The 17,953-nt window shown below is 41.9% G+C and overlaps 1 long non-coding RNA gene across 2 annotated transcripts in view; it reads left to right on the top strand.

Moving 5' to 3' along the window:
* LOC141407156 (uncharacterized) overlaps nt 1-17,953 on the top strand; it is a 94,073-nt gene that overhangs the window by 15,471 nt on the left and 60,649 nt on the right. For both annotated transcript variants that reach the window (XR_012414695.1, XR_012414696.1), the window contains exon 2: nt 16,604-16,670. This is a non-coding gene — a long non-coding RNA (uncharacterized lncRNA). The remainder of the gene's footprint in view (nt 1-16,603; nt 16,671-17,953) is intronic.

Genomic DNA, 17,953 nt, shown 5'->3' with positions numbered 1-17,953 from the left:
TAAATTGACTACCTGGACAAGGTAGCTTTTGTCAGATTTCCTTACTGTAAAATTATTTCTTTCTCCACTTTCCCTGTTTTACTTTTTAAAATAAGTCAGCATACATAGCACATACTTAAGAACAAGAAATTCATGCTCTACCTCCTTATGAACTGAGTACCTAAAACAAGAGTTGAGAACTCTCTACTGTATACAGTTGGCCTGTTCTCCACCATTATTTCATATCATTTATTTATACCATGTTGAATATTATATGAAATTGTGTATCTTCAGTTTACACCTCCCTTATACTCCTTTATTCATTTCATTGCTCAAATTGTTCCATTGTTGGCCAGTGGAAGGTCTCTCAGTTGGCTTCTGTATCATTTTGAAATAACCACATTATTTTGGTTAGATTTTGCTTGTTTGGTGGTTCAATTATAAAGATGTTTTATATTTTCTTACTTTCAGGCACTACATGGTCCTCCAGGCCAATTGTGTTTATTTCGTGCCCAAGCCTAGTACCCATCATTTCTTCAATGGGTCCTAGTTTCTTTTATTGGAAAATGTCTTTGAAAACAAAGATACAGACCCAGGTATATTCACTGATACTGGGTCATCTGTCGATTTGAGGAGTAGTCAGCTGACAAAACAATGAAACATACCTGTGTATACTCACCCACACATATACACATATGTGTAAATATTTCCTCATGTGTTCATATATAACTTGATGAAACATAAATTCCTACTAATGTCTCCAACACTATATTAATATAATATACTGAATATATTATAATAGATTCAATATAATTAATATAATATACTGAATCAATCTCCCCATTCCCACTACTTGGTTGTAACCCCCACTCTAACAGTGAGTGAGTTGGCCTTGTTAGCTTAATCACCAAGTTTCAGGCTACATGCATAGTGACTTCAGAATTGTTAATCCACACTCTCATGAAGAACAACATTACCAACTAAAGTACAGTGCTCATAGACAACCCCTTTGACCTTTAGATGCAGAACCTTCACTTTGTATCCAAGTTACTTAGGTCAGTTCTTTCCCCCGCCTCCCAGCTTCCTTTAGTGGGGTTATATCATACATTTCTTATTCATTTTTCTTATTTTCTCTGTATTCTTCCATGGAATCCCCCCACCTACAAAAAATTTTTTATATTTTGTTTTTTGTTTGTTTGTTTTTTGAGATGGAGTCTCACTCTGTCGCCCACCCTGTAGTGCAGTGGTGTGATCATGGCTCACTGCAGCCTCTGACTCCCAGGTTCCAGCAATTCTTTTGCCTCAGCTTCCCAGGTAGCTGCGATTATAGGCATGCACCACCACACCCAGATAAGTTTTTAGTGTTTTTAGCAGAGACGGAGTTGCACTATGTTGGCCAAGCTGGTCTCAAACTCCTGACCTCAGGTAATCCACCCACCTCGGTCTCCCAAGTGCTAGGATTACAGGCATGAGCCACCATGCCTGGCTAACAAATAATATTTTTAATTTCCATACATTTAGGTTCACTGTTTGTATTATAAAAAAAGTTATGCAGGGTTGGCCGGGCGCGGTGGCTCAAGCCTGTAATCCCAGCACTTTGGGAAGCCGAGACGGGCGGATCACGAGGTCAGGAGATCGAGAGACAATCCCGGCTAACACGGTGAAACCCTGTCTCTACTAAAAAATACAAAAAAAAAAAATAGCCGGGCGAGGTGGCGGGCGCCTGTAGTCCCAGCTACTCGGGAGGCTGAGGCAGGAGCATGGCGTAAACCCGGGAGGCGGAGCTTGCAGTGAGCTGAGATCCGGCCACTGCACTCCAGCCTGGGTGACAGAGCAAGACTCCGTCTCAAAAAAAAAAAAAAAAAAAAAGTTATGCAGGGTTTCAAAAACAATATGATGTAGCCACCATGCAGGAAGGTTTTATTACCCTAAAGAAATTCCATCTACTTCACCTATTTCATTGTCCTCCTTGGAGAGTCCCTAGTTAACATTAATCTGTTTACTATCTCTATTGTTTTACCTTTCCCAGGGTGTCATATAAATGGAACTGCACAGTCTGTAGTCTTTTCAAACTGGCTTACTTAGCTTAAAACTATACCTTTAATTTTATGAAGTATATCTTACAGTGATTTAGATTTGCATTGCCAAAGGACTAACGATGTTGATCGTCTTTTATGTGCCCTTTGGGGATACATATATATTCTTTGAAGAAATGTCTATTTATACAATTTACTCATTTATACAATTTACCCATACAATTTTTAGTCGGGATATTTGTCTTTTATTTTTTGAGATGTTACAATCTTTTATATATTCTGAACAGTAGACCCTCATTACCTATATGACTAGCAAATATTTTGTCTTTTTTTTTTTTTTTTGAGACGGAGTCTTGCTCTGTTGCCCAGGCTGGAGTGCAGTGGCACGATCTTGGCTCACTGCAACCGCCACCTCATTGGTTCACACCATTCTCCTGCTTCAGCCTCCCGAGTAGCTGGGACTACAGGCACCCACCATCACGCCTGACTAATGTTTTGTATTTTTAGTAGAGATGGGGTTTAGTAGAGATGAGACTCAGTCTCAAAAAAATACAAAAATTAAAAATAAATAAAAATAAAATTATAAAAAAAGAGTGAAACTCCGTCTCAAAAAAAAAAAAAAAAAAAATTCCTCGTTGAATTGCCTTGGCAACTTTTGCAAATTCATAGACTATAAATGTCAGGGTGAATCTTTGGACAGTCATTTATATTCTATTGACCTATATTGCTGTCCTTATGCCAGTACCACAATGTCCTCATTACTATCACTTTATATTGTTTTGAAATCCCATAATCTAACTTTGTTCTGCTTCTCATTATCAGTGTGGCTCTTTTAGATCTCATGAATTTCCATATGAATTTTAGAATCAGCTTACAAATTACTCTCCCCTTTCCCCCAAAAAGCAACAGGGATTTCCATAGCACAACATCACTCTGCTGGACAGCAAGAGGGTGTGTCCAGGAACCATACCTACTCTAGAAAGCCATGGGACTACATACCACATTTCCAGGGACATCTACAAAATCAAGACTCTTCTTTTTATGGTCCGAAATCACAGAGTATATTCTCCATATCTCATTCCTACCTTCAATGAGGAAATGAGTTCCTGGGATCTGAAGACCTGGAGTGAGAGATGCAGCTGACCTAGACCACATTTCTCACTTGTAAGATCAGAATAGCAAACATGTATGTACTAGTAATTTGGACATTTGCAATTCAAGAAATCTCACACCTCCCAGAGCATACTTCATTCACTCCATGAGAAAAAAACAAACTCACTTAAATCTTCATCTTCAGAAAAAAAAAAAAGGCAGAGTGGCAGACCAAAAACAAGCCATATGTCAGTCTGGAGTAGGAGTGACCAGTGTCAAAGTGGAAAATGAGGGCTGATGAGCTTTGGTTCTCAGGCTTTAAAGATGGTAGATGCAAAACTGTCTATCCACGATGGGTTTATACTGGTAATTTGGCAGTAAATGAAAGAATAGTGTAATCAGCTGATGTCAGAGTGCACCTTTTAACAACGTTCAAGTACAGATGCATCTTAAAATTGACATTGTGAAAACAAAGTTTTCCAGAATCTAGTCATAATATGGCTGTCCTTGTCTGCACATGCAGGAACTTGATCTAAAAACCTTTGATTGATGTCTTCCAGTGATATGATCACCATCAAAACTTACAGAGGTGCTGTCGGTAGGTTGAATATATAATCTCACAAATAGGAGTCTAGGACTCTGTCAAGAAATGTGATGTCACCAAAGTTCCTGATTAGCAAAGATGATGATAACGTGGGGGAAATCATGGACAGGATGTGTAGAAGGTGATTCCGAAGAGTTTGATCTGAGTGACAGGAATTTTAGGAATGCTGTTGTTAGTGTATTCTGCTTATATTTTCCATCTTTGTCATTACAGAAGTGATGTAAGACTAATACCTACATTTATAGTAGTTGATTTCTCAGTAATAATATAAAATTCTAAGTGATAAGATGTATTTGTGCAATAGTCTACAAATTTATTCCTTTATTGTGACATAAAATAATGATGCATTTTACGATTGACTCAAATAATAACTATTTCAATTCCTTGGAAAACACTGTATTAGAAAATGTGGCTTAGTGTTTAGTATAGATGTGCTATTAGTCTACAGGTTTTAAGTATTGTTAGTTCATTCAGTTCTCACAACATTTCAAGAGGTAGGCAGTATTACCACTCCCAAGTTCCAGTTATGAATCTGAGCTAAAGCCTTACAGGAAAGGAGCAGAAGAACCTGAGCTTGACTTGGTCTGTCTCCAGAATCTTTGTTTACATCAACTATGTTAGAATATCTTTTCTTCTATATGATAAATATATCCTAAGTCTTGTTTCAGAAATCATTCTTTACACAATAGACATGAAATTATTTTTCTCAATTGCAATCTAAATGCTACATAAAATTGTTTTTATGTTCAGGTCAATGAACTATCTGGTGATCATTTTGTATGTAATGTGGGGTCAAAGGTCAGATTTTTATTTCCCCTCCCCCCGCAGAAGGATATTCAATTTCCTAGAACATTGATAGAAAAATCAATTTTTCCCCCATTGAACTGTCTTAAATATGTATGTATACGAGTTTTCCACCAGCCATGGTGGCTCACACCTGAAATCCCAGCAATTTAGGTGGCTGTGGTGTGAGGACTGCTTGAGCCCAGGAGTTTGAGACTAGGCAACATAGTGAAACACTGTCTCTACAGCAATAAAAATTTTAGGCTGGGTGCGGTAGCTCACACCTGTAATCCCAGCACTTTGGGAGGCCAAGGCGGGTGGATCACCTGAGGTCAGGTGTTTGAGACCAGCCCGGCCAACACACTGAAACCCCGTCTCTACCACAAATACAAAAACTAGCTTGGCATGGTGGCGCATGCTTGTAGTCCTAGCTACTCAGGAGGCTGAGGCAGGAGAATCGCTTGAACCCAGGAAGCAGAGGTTGCAGTGAGCCGAGATCATGCCACTGCACTCCAGCTTGGGCGATGGAGTGAGACTTTGTCTCAAAAAAAAAAAAAAAATTGTAACAATAAGGAGTGTTCAACACTCATTCTACTTGCTAACACTATGCAGCTTCAAATCTTGCCTTTTTTTTTTTTTGAGACGGAGTCTCACTCTGTCACCCAGGCTGGAGTGCAGTGGCACAATCTCGGCTCACTGCAAGCTCCATCTCCCGGGTTCACGCCATTCTCCTGCCTCAGCCTCCCAAGTAGCTGGTACTACAGGTGCCCACCACCATGCCCCGCTAATTTTTTATATTTTTAGTAGAGACGGGGTTTCACCATGTTAGTCAGGATGGTCTCGATCTCCTGACCTCGTGATTTGCCCGCCTCTGCCTCCCAAAGTGCTGGGATTACAGGCATGAGTCACCGCGCCCAGCAGAAATATTGCCTTTTAATGAATTTGTTTTTAATTTGTCTTTCTGACTAATATCTTTATCACTTGTGTACATTTTTTTTTCTTTTAGCCACATAAATATCATCTACAACCCAAAATACATTTCTCCTTTATTTAAAGTACAAATCAAGCAGATGTTCAACAAATAGGCAATAAAAATCAGATTAAAGATACTGTAGGTCCAGGAGCTGTGGCTCACACCTGTAATCCCAACACTTTGGGAAGCTGAGGCAGCAGATCACCTGAGCTCAGGAGTTTGAGACCACCCTGGCCAACATGGTGAAACCTCTTCTCTGCTAAAAATATAAAAATTAGCTGGGTGTGGTGGTGCGCACCTGTAATCCGAGCTACTCAGGAGGCTGAGGCAGGAGAATCGCTTGAGCCCAGGAGGCAGAGGTTGCAGTGAGCTGAGACTGCGCTACTGCACTCCAGCCTGGGCCACAGAGTGAGACTCTGTATCAAAAAAAAAAAAAAAAAAAAAAAAAAAAAAGACGCTGTAGTAGGAAATGTGCATTACTCTATTGAAATCCACAAAATGCATGAGCATACAACCTAAATTTAAATGGTAATTGAAGGCTTTCTGGAAGAGGCAATTTATGATTTAATAGATGAAGAATAAGTAGCTAAAAACCATGTAAATTAGAGCTAATAAATACAAAAGATCATTAGTATTGACGTAGAGAATAGGAGTGTAGAGAATGCAAAAAAAATTGAGACATCGCAAGGAGAGCAGCAATTTCAGTATACTTGAAGGAAGCCAGAAATAGATATACAAATTTCAGTACACTTGAAGGAAGCTAGAAGTATATACCAGGGCTAGATTTTTAAGATATTTAATGTCGTGTCAATGTGTTGGTATTTTATAATCTTCTGTAGTTCCAGATATTAGCTAGGGTGTGCTCACTTAGGAACACAGCTGTTGAAATTGTAAATGAGAATTTGGGTCTCATACATTTGAAGAAAAAATTATATGAGGCTTAGGTTCAGATTCTGTACAGACAAAGGAAAAGTATGGGTGGGGAAAATACCCTGAGGTCCAGGAAAAATGGCCACAGAAAATTTTCGTATTTTCAGATAAAATCTACTCTTCACGTTAGACCTCCCTATGAAAGATGCTGGTTCAATAATAAACTCTCCACCTGGAAAAGGACAGTTAAGCTCCAAATCCAGGTTGCTTTCATGCCTTGAAGTCACCTTATTTGTACTTCAGAAGCACGTGCTAGCTAGCTTTAGGGAATCAGGAAACCTGTGCTGACAGTGCCATCTAGCATCAACAGAAACAGGAACCAATGGCAACCTTAATAAGTACAGGAAAAAAGGTGGGGCCCAGGAACCAAGAAAGACTGCTCATTTGAGCAGGATTTTTACAATTTACTTAAAAACTTAAGTGTAATGCATAAATGCTCTGGGATTAAATAATGTAACGTAGGCCAGGCACAGTGGCTGACGCCTGTAATCCCAGCACTTTGGGAGGCCCAGACGGGTGGCTCACCTGAGGTCAGGAGTTCAAGACCAGACTGGCCAAAATGGTGAAACCTCATCTTTACAAAACACACACACACACACACACACACACACACACACACAAACGCCGGGCGCACTGGCACGCGCCTGTAATCCCAGCTACTCCAGAGGCTGGAGCAGGAGAATTGCTTGAACCCGGGAGGAGGATGTTGTGGTGAACCAAGATCGGGCCACTGCCTGGGCAACAAAGCGAAACTCCGTCTAAAAAAAAAAAAAAAAAAATGCAATCTAATAATGCCCAGCAACGATGCAGGGAAGCCTGGCCCATACTCACTTTTCCAGTCACCTGCTGTTAAGTAGTGCACGTGTTAAAGGACTATGTGAGTCCTAGTAGCTGATTCTTTCACTTACAAACATGAATGGACACGATTGTGTTAACATTGGCAAACACGTAAAATTTGATTGTAAAACTAGTTGACGCTGAACTGTGACACATTAAATCCTTGAGTAATTGTGTGTTTCCATACATATATTCGGTGCCACTACAGTTCGCAAGATGAACGGGACTTCTTAGGTTAAAGCCTTGAAAAGTTATTCTTTAAAACGTTTTCCAATCTGATAGAGAGATCCAGCGTATTCGCGCAAGTCTCCGTGGCGGGTCCGGGGCTCGCGGGTCTTGCTGGTGCCACCATAGCTATTAGGGCGAACACCGCGGATACGCAGCCCGCAGGAAATGCGCCATCGTTCCGAGCGGCTGACAAACCCGCAGTGCGCTATGGGAAGGTCACCTGCCAGTTGGGGAGAACGGCAGCCCGCAGGGGCCGATCTTCTGCGCGCCTGCACAGCGCAGGCGGAATTGGGAGGCCTCCTCCCCTCCCGGTTTCCGTTTCCGCGCGCCCCAAGGGTCCGTTCCGCTTATGGCGGCCGCCAGGAGTCTCCCTTCCGTCGCAAGCGTTAAAAATTTCCTCTCAGGCCGGGCGCGGTGGCTCAAGCCTGTAATCCCAGCACTTTGGGAGGCCGAGACGGGCGGATCACTAGGTCAGGAGATCGAGACCATCCTGGCTAACACAGTGAAACCCCGTCTCTACTAAAAAATACAAAAAACTAGCCGGGCGAGGTGGCGGGCGCCTGTAGTCCCAGCTACTCAGGAGGCTGAGACAGGAGAATGGCCCGAACCCAGGAGGCGGAGCTTGCAGTGAGCTGAGATCCGGCCACTGCACTCCAGCCTGGGCGACAGAGCGAGACTCCGTCTCAAAAAAAAAAAAAAAAAAAAAAAAAAAAAAAAAAAAAAAATTTCCTCTCTAGGCTTCGTATAATTTGTTCTGGTCTTGCACTTTATATTTGCATTAACCTTGGGTTTGTTTGTTGTTTTCCCATGAAAGTTTGTATCGTGGTTTTTCTATAACATCCCCTCCTCTTGTTATATAAACATTGACCTATAGTTGTATATCCTTCCCTCTCAATATTAACAATTTTCTCTTTTTTGCGTTCTTTGAAAAAAAGAAATCCTTTTCAAAAATACTGAACTTGTCATTTTTAAGAAATCAGATACTACTTTAATCATTTATGTACTGTCTTTAAGATTCTATATGTATTCTCTATTGTTTATCTTTTCCAGTAATATACCTTTAATATGAGAGGACTTGTGGAGGCTTCAAGGTCACACTTTCAAAACCCAGAGTTTTAGTATCTCATTATAGAGTATTTGTAATTTAAGAAAAATTATACAAGGTTGAAAGAATTTTCACAAATATATTTTTTAAATAGCTGCTAGTCCTCCAGAATGCATAAGGACAATACTACTTTCAGCTAGTACTTTTTAAGTGATCATTTTCTGCCTCGTATTCTTTTGAAATTATGCATTTAGGCCTGGCGCGGTGGCTCACGCCTGTAATCCTAGTACTTTGGGCGGCGGAGGCGGGCAGATTGGCTGAGCTCAGGGGTTCGAGACCAGCCTGGGCAACACAGTGAAATCCCATCTCTACTAAAATACAAAATAAATTAGCCGGGCGTGAAGGTGTTCGCCTGTAGTCCCAGCTACTCAGGAGGCTGAGGCAGGAGAATTGCTTGAACCCGGGAGGCGAAGGTTGCAGTGAGCCCAGATCGTGCCACTGCACTCTAGCCTGGAGGACAAAGCGAGATTCTGGTCTCTACAAAAAAAAAAAAAAAAAAAAGGAAAAAAAAAAAAAGAAATTATGCATTTAATTGAAGCCCAGAAAATATATGTGTAATGTGTTCTATGAAATGAAACATTGTTTAGATGAGAAAATAAAGGTAAAATGCATTTGCCTTTTCAAAGCAGCAATTAGTGGCGAAGTGTGAACACAAAACCAGTCTTTCTGCAGAGACCATGTCTGTCACCCTTGTGCTGGAATGAACAACGTCACATATTTTTTTGTTTGCATATGGCCTGAGGGTCAAATTCTGCCCAGCATGTTTGCTTTCTTTTTTAAATAAATATTTGTTGGAACACAGCTATGCTGTTCATTTTTGTATTGCTGATAGCTGCCTTAATGCTACAATGGCAGTAGTTGCAAAAGAGACAGAATGACCCATAAAACTAAAATTATATACTCTCTAGCCTTCCTACCACCCAGTGTTCTGTCTGGTGTTAGGGCAATTATGTCTTTGGTATGTTAATTTGGGTGAGATTCACACTTGGGCTGTTGGAGAGGAGTGGGTGAACCTGTGAGTTAATCAGCAACTCCAAGAGGTGCATTTCCCAAGCATCTTTCCTTCCATAACTTCACGGTAATTTTGGTTTCCTTTTGTCTCCTCTGGCCATTATTTTTCTACTTCTGGGGTAGAGGAAAAAGGGAAACGATGAGGTTGGACCCACTGTCTTGGACCTTTAATGACTCCTGGCAGAGAAAGGTTTTCCAACTTTTAGTTTTTGTTCTTGTGAACTCCCTGAGCGGCCACTGTCATCATGACAACAGGATGGCCTGAGAGGTGGAGTAGAAGAGATTGGAGAAAAAGGCAACAGAGTGAGACCCTGTCTCAAAAAGAGGGGGATGGTGGTGGAGGGATGGAAGGAAAGGGGAATTCTTCACTCTGAGTTCCGTTTTCATTCCTGGAAGAAGACTTCCAGGAGCCCTCAGTCTGCACCACAGACTCACTTCTGGGTTTCTGCCTGTCTTAAGTTCAGGCCTGGGGATAAGTGAGAGGTAAAAGTTAAAATTCATCACCAATTTAGTAGTACTTCACAATCCAGTGTTATTCCTTCATTTCCCTGTTACTACTTAGTCCTCAAACAGCTCTTCCATACGTTTTATCCAAGTTTTATAGCTATATTCAGTAGGAGAGACAAGGCAGAATATACTTTATCTTTCCTGAAAATGGAACCCTAATGGGAGCCTGATGAATCTTTTTAATTGAAGCCAAAATTAAAAAAAAGAAATTAATATGTGCTCACAAATTCATATTTATACTTATAAAATTTGACATTCAACCCAAGTTATTCATTTTAATATTTATGTCTTTTTTTGTGAGACAGAGTCTTGCTCTGCTGTCCAGGCTGGAGTGGAATGGCACAATCTCGGCTCACTGCAACCTCTGTCTTCAGGGTTCAAGCGATTCTTGTGCCTCACTATGGGGTCTTTCCACGTTGCCCAGGCTGGTCTCGAACTTCTTGACTCAAGTGATCCTCCCGCCATGGCCTCCCACAGTGCTGGGATTACAGGCATAAGCCACCACGCCTGGTCCCAAAGAATTTTAATTTTCAAAAAAACAAAATCATATTTGCTGTCCCCGTGTGACATTTGAATAATGACGGTTGATGCAACTTTACATTTCATTTTTATGAACTGAAAAAAATGGAGCCTCCACAGGGCAAGTTCTCTGCTCTGCCTGGAAGATAGGCAGGTGTTCAGAGCATAGAAAGATACTGCTGCCCCAGGTAATACAGTCAAGAGGGAATTCAAACGTATGGAGGTGATTTTTATTGCTATCAAAAGAGTGTGGTTTAAAAAGTTACAGTAAGGGCCGAGTGTGGTGGCTCATGCCTGTAATCTCAGCACTTTGGGAGGCCAAGGCGGGCGGATCACCTGAGGTCAGGAGTTCCAGAACAGCCTGGCCAACATGGTGAAACCCGTCTCTACTAAAAATACAAAAAAAAAAAAAAAAAACCAATTAGCTGGGCATGGTGGTGGGCGCCTGTAATCCCAGCTACTTGGGAGGCTGAGACAGGAGAATTGCTTGAACCTGGGAGGCAGAGGTTGCAGTGAGCCGAGATTGTACCACTGCACTCCAGCCTGCGCAACAAGAGCGAAACTCCGTCTCGAAAGAGAGAGAGAGAGATCACAGTAAGGCACCGTAGCTGACTCAAACAAAAATTTAAAAAGTCTTTGTGTTCCAGCATAGGCCTGATAATTTAAAAATCGAAGAACCGTGGATATATTAACAATTACATAATGCATATCTAGATTTTGAAGTCATTTCATGGCATATTCATGAGTTCTGGGTTTATTAACTATTCCTCTGCTTTACTTGGTGTATCAGTTTTAGGAAAACTGTATGTATAATTGTCAAGTCTTTCGTCTGAAGGTGCCAAAACAAAGCCTGGCTTTAGGATCAGATCCTGGGCAGGCAAAAGAGAGATAGAGGCAGAACAAGATATCCTTCCTATCTGAAGTGGCCATGTGTTTTCAATTGACAGCCTTCGCCTCATCCGCTTCTTATCTGAAGTGGCCATGTGTTTTCAATTGACAGCCTTCTCGTCATCCACTTCTTATCTGAAGTGGCCATGTGTTTTCAATTGACAGCCTTCGCCTCATCCACTTCTTATCTGAAGGGGCCCTGTGTTTTCAATTGACGGCCTTCGCCTCATGCACTTCCACCTTCCCCTGATGCTCTCAGAGTAGGCTACGAAGGCCTCTCCCTAACCACATTCTAGCTGCCTCTTCATATCCTCCGTGGATCATTTCTCCAAGCTGTACGTGTCCTGGTAATTGGTTTTGAATTTTTATGTTCTTCTATGTGCAAATGATTAAATATTAAATACAAAAGTAGGTTCATTTGTTTGTATTTTCCAGGCCCATAATCTCTAACTTTTGTTTTTGCTACAAAGCCTTTAAAAAAAATTCAGTCATCCTAGATTCAGATTTTAACTAAAATTTATTTTTGAAGGTAAATGTGTTACATAAAGTTTGGCTAAAAGGGAAGAAAAAAAAATTACCTAAAGTTTATGTGGTCATCGTAATTGCAGTATTTTAGCAAGCATGATTTTTAATGATACTCAAAAATTTTGACAATGAATACTGTTACAGAGACTAAGAGTGCATGATTTCTTCCACTTTCATAGCACAGATGATCCTCGACTTACAATGGGGTTATGTCCCCAACAAACCTACCATAAATTGAAAATATTGTAAATTGGCGGGGTGCAGTGGCTCACGCCTGTCATTCCAGTACTTTGGGAGGCTGAGGCAGGCGGATCATAAGGTCAGGAGTTCGAGACCAGCCTGACCAACACGGTTAAACCCCATCTCTACTAAAAATACAAAAATTAGCTGGACATGGTGGTGTGCATCTGTAATCCTAGCTACTCAGGAGGCTGAGGGAGGATAATCGCTTGAACCCGGGAGGCAGATGTTGCAGTGAGCCGAGATCACGCCACTGCACTCCAGCCTGGGTGACAGAGCGAGACTCCATCTCAAAAATAAAAAATAAAAATAAATATATATATATAGTAAGCTGAAATGCATTTAATATACCTAATCTATTGAATATCATTGCTTGGCCCAGCCTTGAGCACTTAAATGTGCTCAAACCACATTAGCCTATGGTTGGGCAAAATCATCAAACACAAAGTGTATTTTATAATAAAGTGTTGAATATTTCATGTAACTCATTGAATACTGAAAGTGAAAAACAGAATGGTTGTGTGAATTCTCAAAGTTCAGTTTCTACTGAATGCTTATCACTTTCATACCATCATAAAGTTGAAAAATTGTAAATTGAACCATCTTAAGTTGAGTACCATCTGTACTGTGAAATTCCAACTTCTGGATAGTCAAGAAGGAAGCCAGGGAAATTTGAAATCAGAGGCTTTGCGGCCAACTAAGCAGAGAGGCCAAGCATATTCCTTGGATGATCTGTGGTGGATGGTCTCTGCCAAGATATGCCCCATTAGCACGCACAGCCCTGTACATACACAAAGCCTGTAGGAAAGGCACCTTGGCCAGAGCCTCGGGCTCACCCTAGTGCAGTGTGGAAAGGTCATCTGGCTGTCTGGGAGGACAGTAGCCCACAGGGGCTGAAGCTGGGCACACCCACTGGGTATAGATGGCTCAGGGCCAGTTTTATAATCCCTACCTCCTCAAAAAAAAAAAACACTCCGCTCTTGACCATTGCACTCCAACCTCTGTCCCTGCATCCTCTACCAGGCTGCACACCTGCAACTGCACTTTGAATAATAACAGGCATCATTGGCAATATCTTACGCTCTTATTTCAGATAAAGCCTTGAAAAATATATGTGCAATTATATCTGTGCTTCTTTGTGGATATATGTTTTATTATATTCACTATGTGATTATAATAATATTAGTTACTACTAGTATTTATCAAGAATGTAGGGCTGAAGCTGGGCTCAGTGGCTCATGCCTGTAATTCCAGCATTTTGGGAGGCTGAGGCAGGTGTATTACTTGAGGTCAGGAATTCAAGACCAGCCTGGCCAACATGGCGAAACCTAGTCTCTACTACAAATACAAAAATTGGCTGGGCATGGTGGCTCATGCCTGTAGTCTCAGCTACTCGGGGGACTGAGGCACAAGAATCGCTTGAGCCTGGGAGGTGGAGGTTGCAGTGAGCTGAGATCATGTCACTGCACTCCAGCCGGGGCAACAGAGCACCACTCTGTCTAAAAAAAAGAAGAAAAAGAAAAAAAGAATGTAGGGCTGGGCATGGTGGCTCACGCCTGTAATCCCAGCATTTTGGTAGGCCGAGGCAGCAAGATTGCTTGAGCTCAGGAGTTCAAGACCAGCCTGGGCAACATGGCAAAACCCTGCCTCTACAAAAAAAAAAAAAAAAAAATTGTGTGTGTGTGTATGTATGTATATATGTGTGTGTGTGTGTGTGTGTATATGTGTGTGTGTCTATACATGTCAGGCATGGTGGCACATGCCTGTGGTCCCAGCTACTTTAGAGGCTGAGGTGGGAGGATCGCTTGAGCCCAGAAGGTTGAGGCTGCAGTGAGGCATGATGGATCCATTGCACTTCAGCCGGGGCGAAACAGCAAGACCCTGTCTCAAAACACAAACAAACAGAAAGGGTGTAGTATATTCCTGGTATTGATAGTGTTTTTCATAGTTTAAGTAAGACTTGGTGTAAAGGTATGCATTGTGTAGTATAAATGCACAGAGAGGAAAGGAGAGATTGCGTACAAGTTCAGGAAGGCATGAAGTGTTGATGTCATGACACTTAGCCCATCCTTGCTTTGCACAGACCACGTTTCTCACCACTGCGCTGGTGTATACACCAGCATGATCTTCTGAAGCCTTGGATAATTTGGTGTGGATGGCTTTGTTTTGGATTCTTTTAAATTTTGTTCTCTTAAAACTTTCTGAGGTATTTCATATTCATAGGTCACAGTTACTTTCCATTTACTATTATACTTTCATGTATTTTTTTTATTTTGGTATGAGAAACGTTGGAATAATCATGCCTAGACATAACTAAGCCAACATCAAAATGTTTCTAGGGGAGACTCATAGTGTTGCCAGAAAAAGGGGCCCCGACCCAGACCCCGAAAGAGGGTTCTTGGATCTCTAGCAGGAAGGAAATCAAGGTGAGATGCAGAGTGCACTGGAAAGAGAGAGTTTATTGAAAGCTACTCAACTATAGAGCATAGCATCCTCAGACAGCAAGAGGAGAAATGCCTTGTATTTAAGTTTTTCTTATGTAAGCCTCTTGTCTATGTAAAGACTAAACTAAGCTGTGTCTACGTGGAGGTGGGTTGACAGCATGACAAAATTTACTATTCTGTTGATTTAAAGAAAATGGTCCTTAACATTTTATTAAGTACATCAAAGCCATAACTGTAAGAAATTTGAAAGCACATATTGTTATGGGTATTGGGACATCTGGATTTTGTGTTGTAGGAGTGTGTCCTTACACCAGTAGCCTAGGTATTGTTAAGCTGTTTCCTCAATTATAAACATGGCTATGGGTTGTGACCAGCAAAGAATGGGCCTTAGTTAATCTCAAGATGGAGCTGAACTTAAAATGCTATTACTTTGACTCTAACCGGCTCCTGCTTCTCTAACAATAGGGTCAAAGGTGTTCTTTAAAATCTTCCTAGACATTGCCAAATTGCTTTTGGAAACTTCTCACCTGGTAAGATGGCATGATTATCTTTGGCTCATTTTTCTACATAGACTTGGAAACAGTTTTATGTTTATAAATGTGTATCACCTCATTTATAAATTTGTTTGAATAATTTAACCGTTTTGCTTTCATTCGCTGTATTGCTACTCTCTATTTTCCTTGCCTGAGTCTTTCCCACATCTCTGCAACATTGTATCGTTTCCCACACCTAAAACCAAAGAGGGACAGGCAAGCCAGTGGAGAGAGCAGAGGCTGATGAGAAGGAAGGATTTTCAAGGAAGGAATCTGAGGCCGTGTGTGTGTGCGTGTGTGTGTGAGTATGTGTGTGTGTGTCTGGGGTGTGAGTATTGTTATTAGAGTGTTGCCCACCTGTTGCATGGCCATATTTTTTTTTTTTTTTTGAGATGGAGTCTCACTCTGTCGCCCAGGCTGGAGTGAGTGGTGCGATCTCGGCTCACTGCAAGCTCCGCCTCCCGGGTTCACGCCATTCTCCTGCCTCAGCCTCTCGAGTAGCTGGGACTACAGGTGCCGCCACCTCGCCCGGCTAGTTTTTTGTATTTTTAGTAGAGACGGGGTTTCACCGTGGTCTCGATCTCCTGACCTTGTGATCCGCCCGCCTCGGCCTCCCAAAGTGCTAGGATTACAGGCGTGAGCCACCGCGCCTGGCTACATGGCCATATTTTTACTATCAGGATATAGAACACAATTACTACAACTGCATACAGATGAAATTAGTTTATTTTTCATATGTATTTAAAAATAATAGTGTGAACAGACCAGAACCCTTCTTCAAAGTTGAAGAATGTCCTCATGGATCAAGCATCCATCTGGTTTCTGTTTCTGCATTCTCAGTGGATAGCCTCACTTCTCTTTCTCCAATTTTGGAGGATGCGTCAAAAATTCTCTTCTTAACCAAACATTAGTCAGGCTCCGGAACGTTCTCCTAACTCCATCCATGCACTTTCTCGTAAAATGTAGTTTTAGCAAGAACACTGCTACGTTAGTTTAGCAAGACCCCAACACCTTAGATAACTGATCACCTTCAATATCTTATCAGGTTCCTCATCCTCCACCATCCCTTAAGTGATCATCCCAGCTTGTCTTCAGCGAGAATCCTGTTAGATCAGTTTAGCCAGAATCCCTCTTGCCCCTGATGTTAATTCTTAGTAATTTTCCAACCACTAGTCCCCACCCTATTCCTTGGGCATAAATTGCCACTTGCCCATGCTGTACTTAGAGTTACTTAAAGAGTTGAGTCTAACTCTCTCCCACACTGCACGGCCCCATTATGGCAGTCCCTAAATCTATTGCAGTGGTCCTGAATAAAGTTTTCCTTACTGTGCATTAACAAGTATCATTGAAAATTATTTTTCTTTAACAGATACTTTGACGAAGGTAATTGGGACTCCCATCAAATCTCCACGCAGCCACGTGGGGCACTTCTCCAGGTAAGGATTGTCCCTGTTCACTTACATTCCTGTCAGTAAAATGGTAGGTTCAGGGTCAGGCTTTACCATCTTCTTCAGGAGCGACCCATCTGATGTTCAGTCAGCCATCAGATGGGTTCAGCCATAGCACACATTAGCTGTGACATGACATTGTTTAGGACAATGACTTTGAGCAGAGTTGCACACCTGAAAAGGGACTCAATTAAAATTATCATTCATTTTAGTGATTTCTCACATGCATTTATGATTTCCATTTTCTAAAACCCCAGTGTTACATTTCTTCTTCACATGTTAGATATGAACAAAGTAAGACTAACTGTAGCCGCATCCGCTTTACTTGGGACCCTACCCAAAGTGGCAGGAATGGGATGTAAAGTGACATAATCAGAGACCGTCAAACTGGCTTTTAATCGTTAAGTATCATTGTCATCTCAAAGCAATTGGCATAGTTGCTGACCCCTTAAATGTCCTTTCTCCATCTTATCGTCTCCTTTGTTCCCTGTATCATCTTGAGGTTTTTGTTTGTGTGTTTGTTTATTTTGAGATGGAGTCTTGCTCTGTTGCCAAGACTGGAGTGCAGTGGCATGATCTCAGCTCACCGCAACCTCTGCCTCTCGGGTTCAAGCAATTCTCCTGCCTCAAGCTCCCATGTAGTTGGGATTACAGGCATGTGCCACCATGCCCGGCTAATGTTGGTATTTTTAGTAGAGACAAGGTTTCACCATGTTGACCAGGCTCTTCTCAAACTCCTGACCTCAGGTTATGCTCCCACCTTGGCCTCCCAAAGTGCCGAGATTACCAGCGTGAGCCACTGCACCCTGGCCTCCCTGAGTCTTAATGCTGACTTGAACTTTGTCTGTGGGCATGAGCATCGGTCCTTGTATTATAATAGGTCTGGGTTGGGTGTGGTGGCTCACACCTGTAATCCCAGCACTTTGGGAGGCTGAGGCAGGCTCACAGGTAAACAACTTAGACAAAGTTTTCACATTTTCCGAGATTTGTGTACATTGGAGATTCAGAAAAATGTAACCTAGAATTAAATGACAGGTGGAATAGCTGCCTTTGTGGGTGGAGAGGACAGGCATCAGACCTGGGATAGACAAGGGAGGCCTCTTGTTCCTTGAAATGGTACCCCAGCCTATGAGGTCTGCATGCCAGGAAGCCGAATGAGTGAGGGTGGTCTGTGTCCACTGGGGAGGTCCCTGGATGTTGCCAGGAGGGATAGGGTCTGGGAAAGAGGGAGGGTGGAGACAGGCAGAGAGGACCCCCCCCGGCTCATGGAT

The sequence above is a fragment of the Macaca fascicularis genome, chromosome 7 (assembly GCF_037993035.2).
Source record: "Macaca fascicularis isolate 582-1 chromosome 7, T2T-MFA8v1.1".
Classification (NCBI taxonomy): Eukaryota; Metazoa; Chordata; class Mammalia; order Primates; family Cercopithecidae; genus Macaca; species Macaca fascicularis.
The sequence above is the reverse complement of the archived record's forward strand: the minus strand, read 5'-3'. Positions and strand labels throughout refer to the sequence as shown.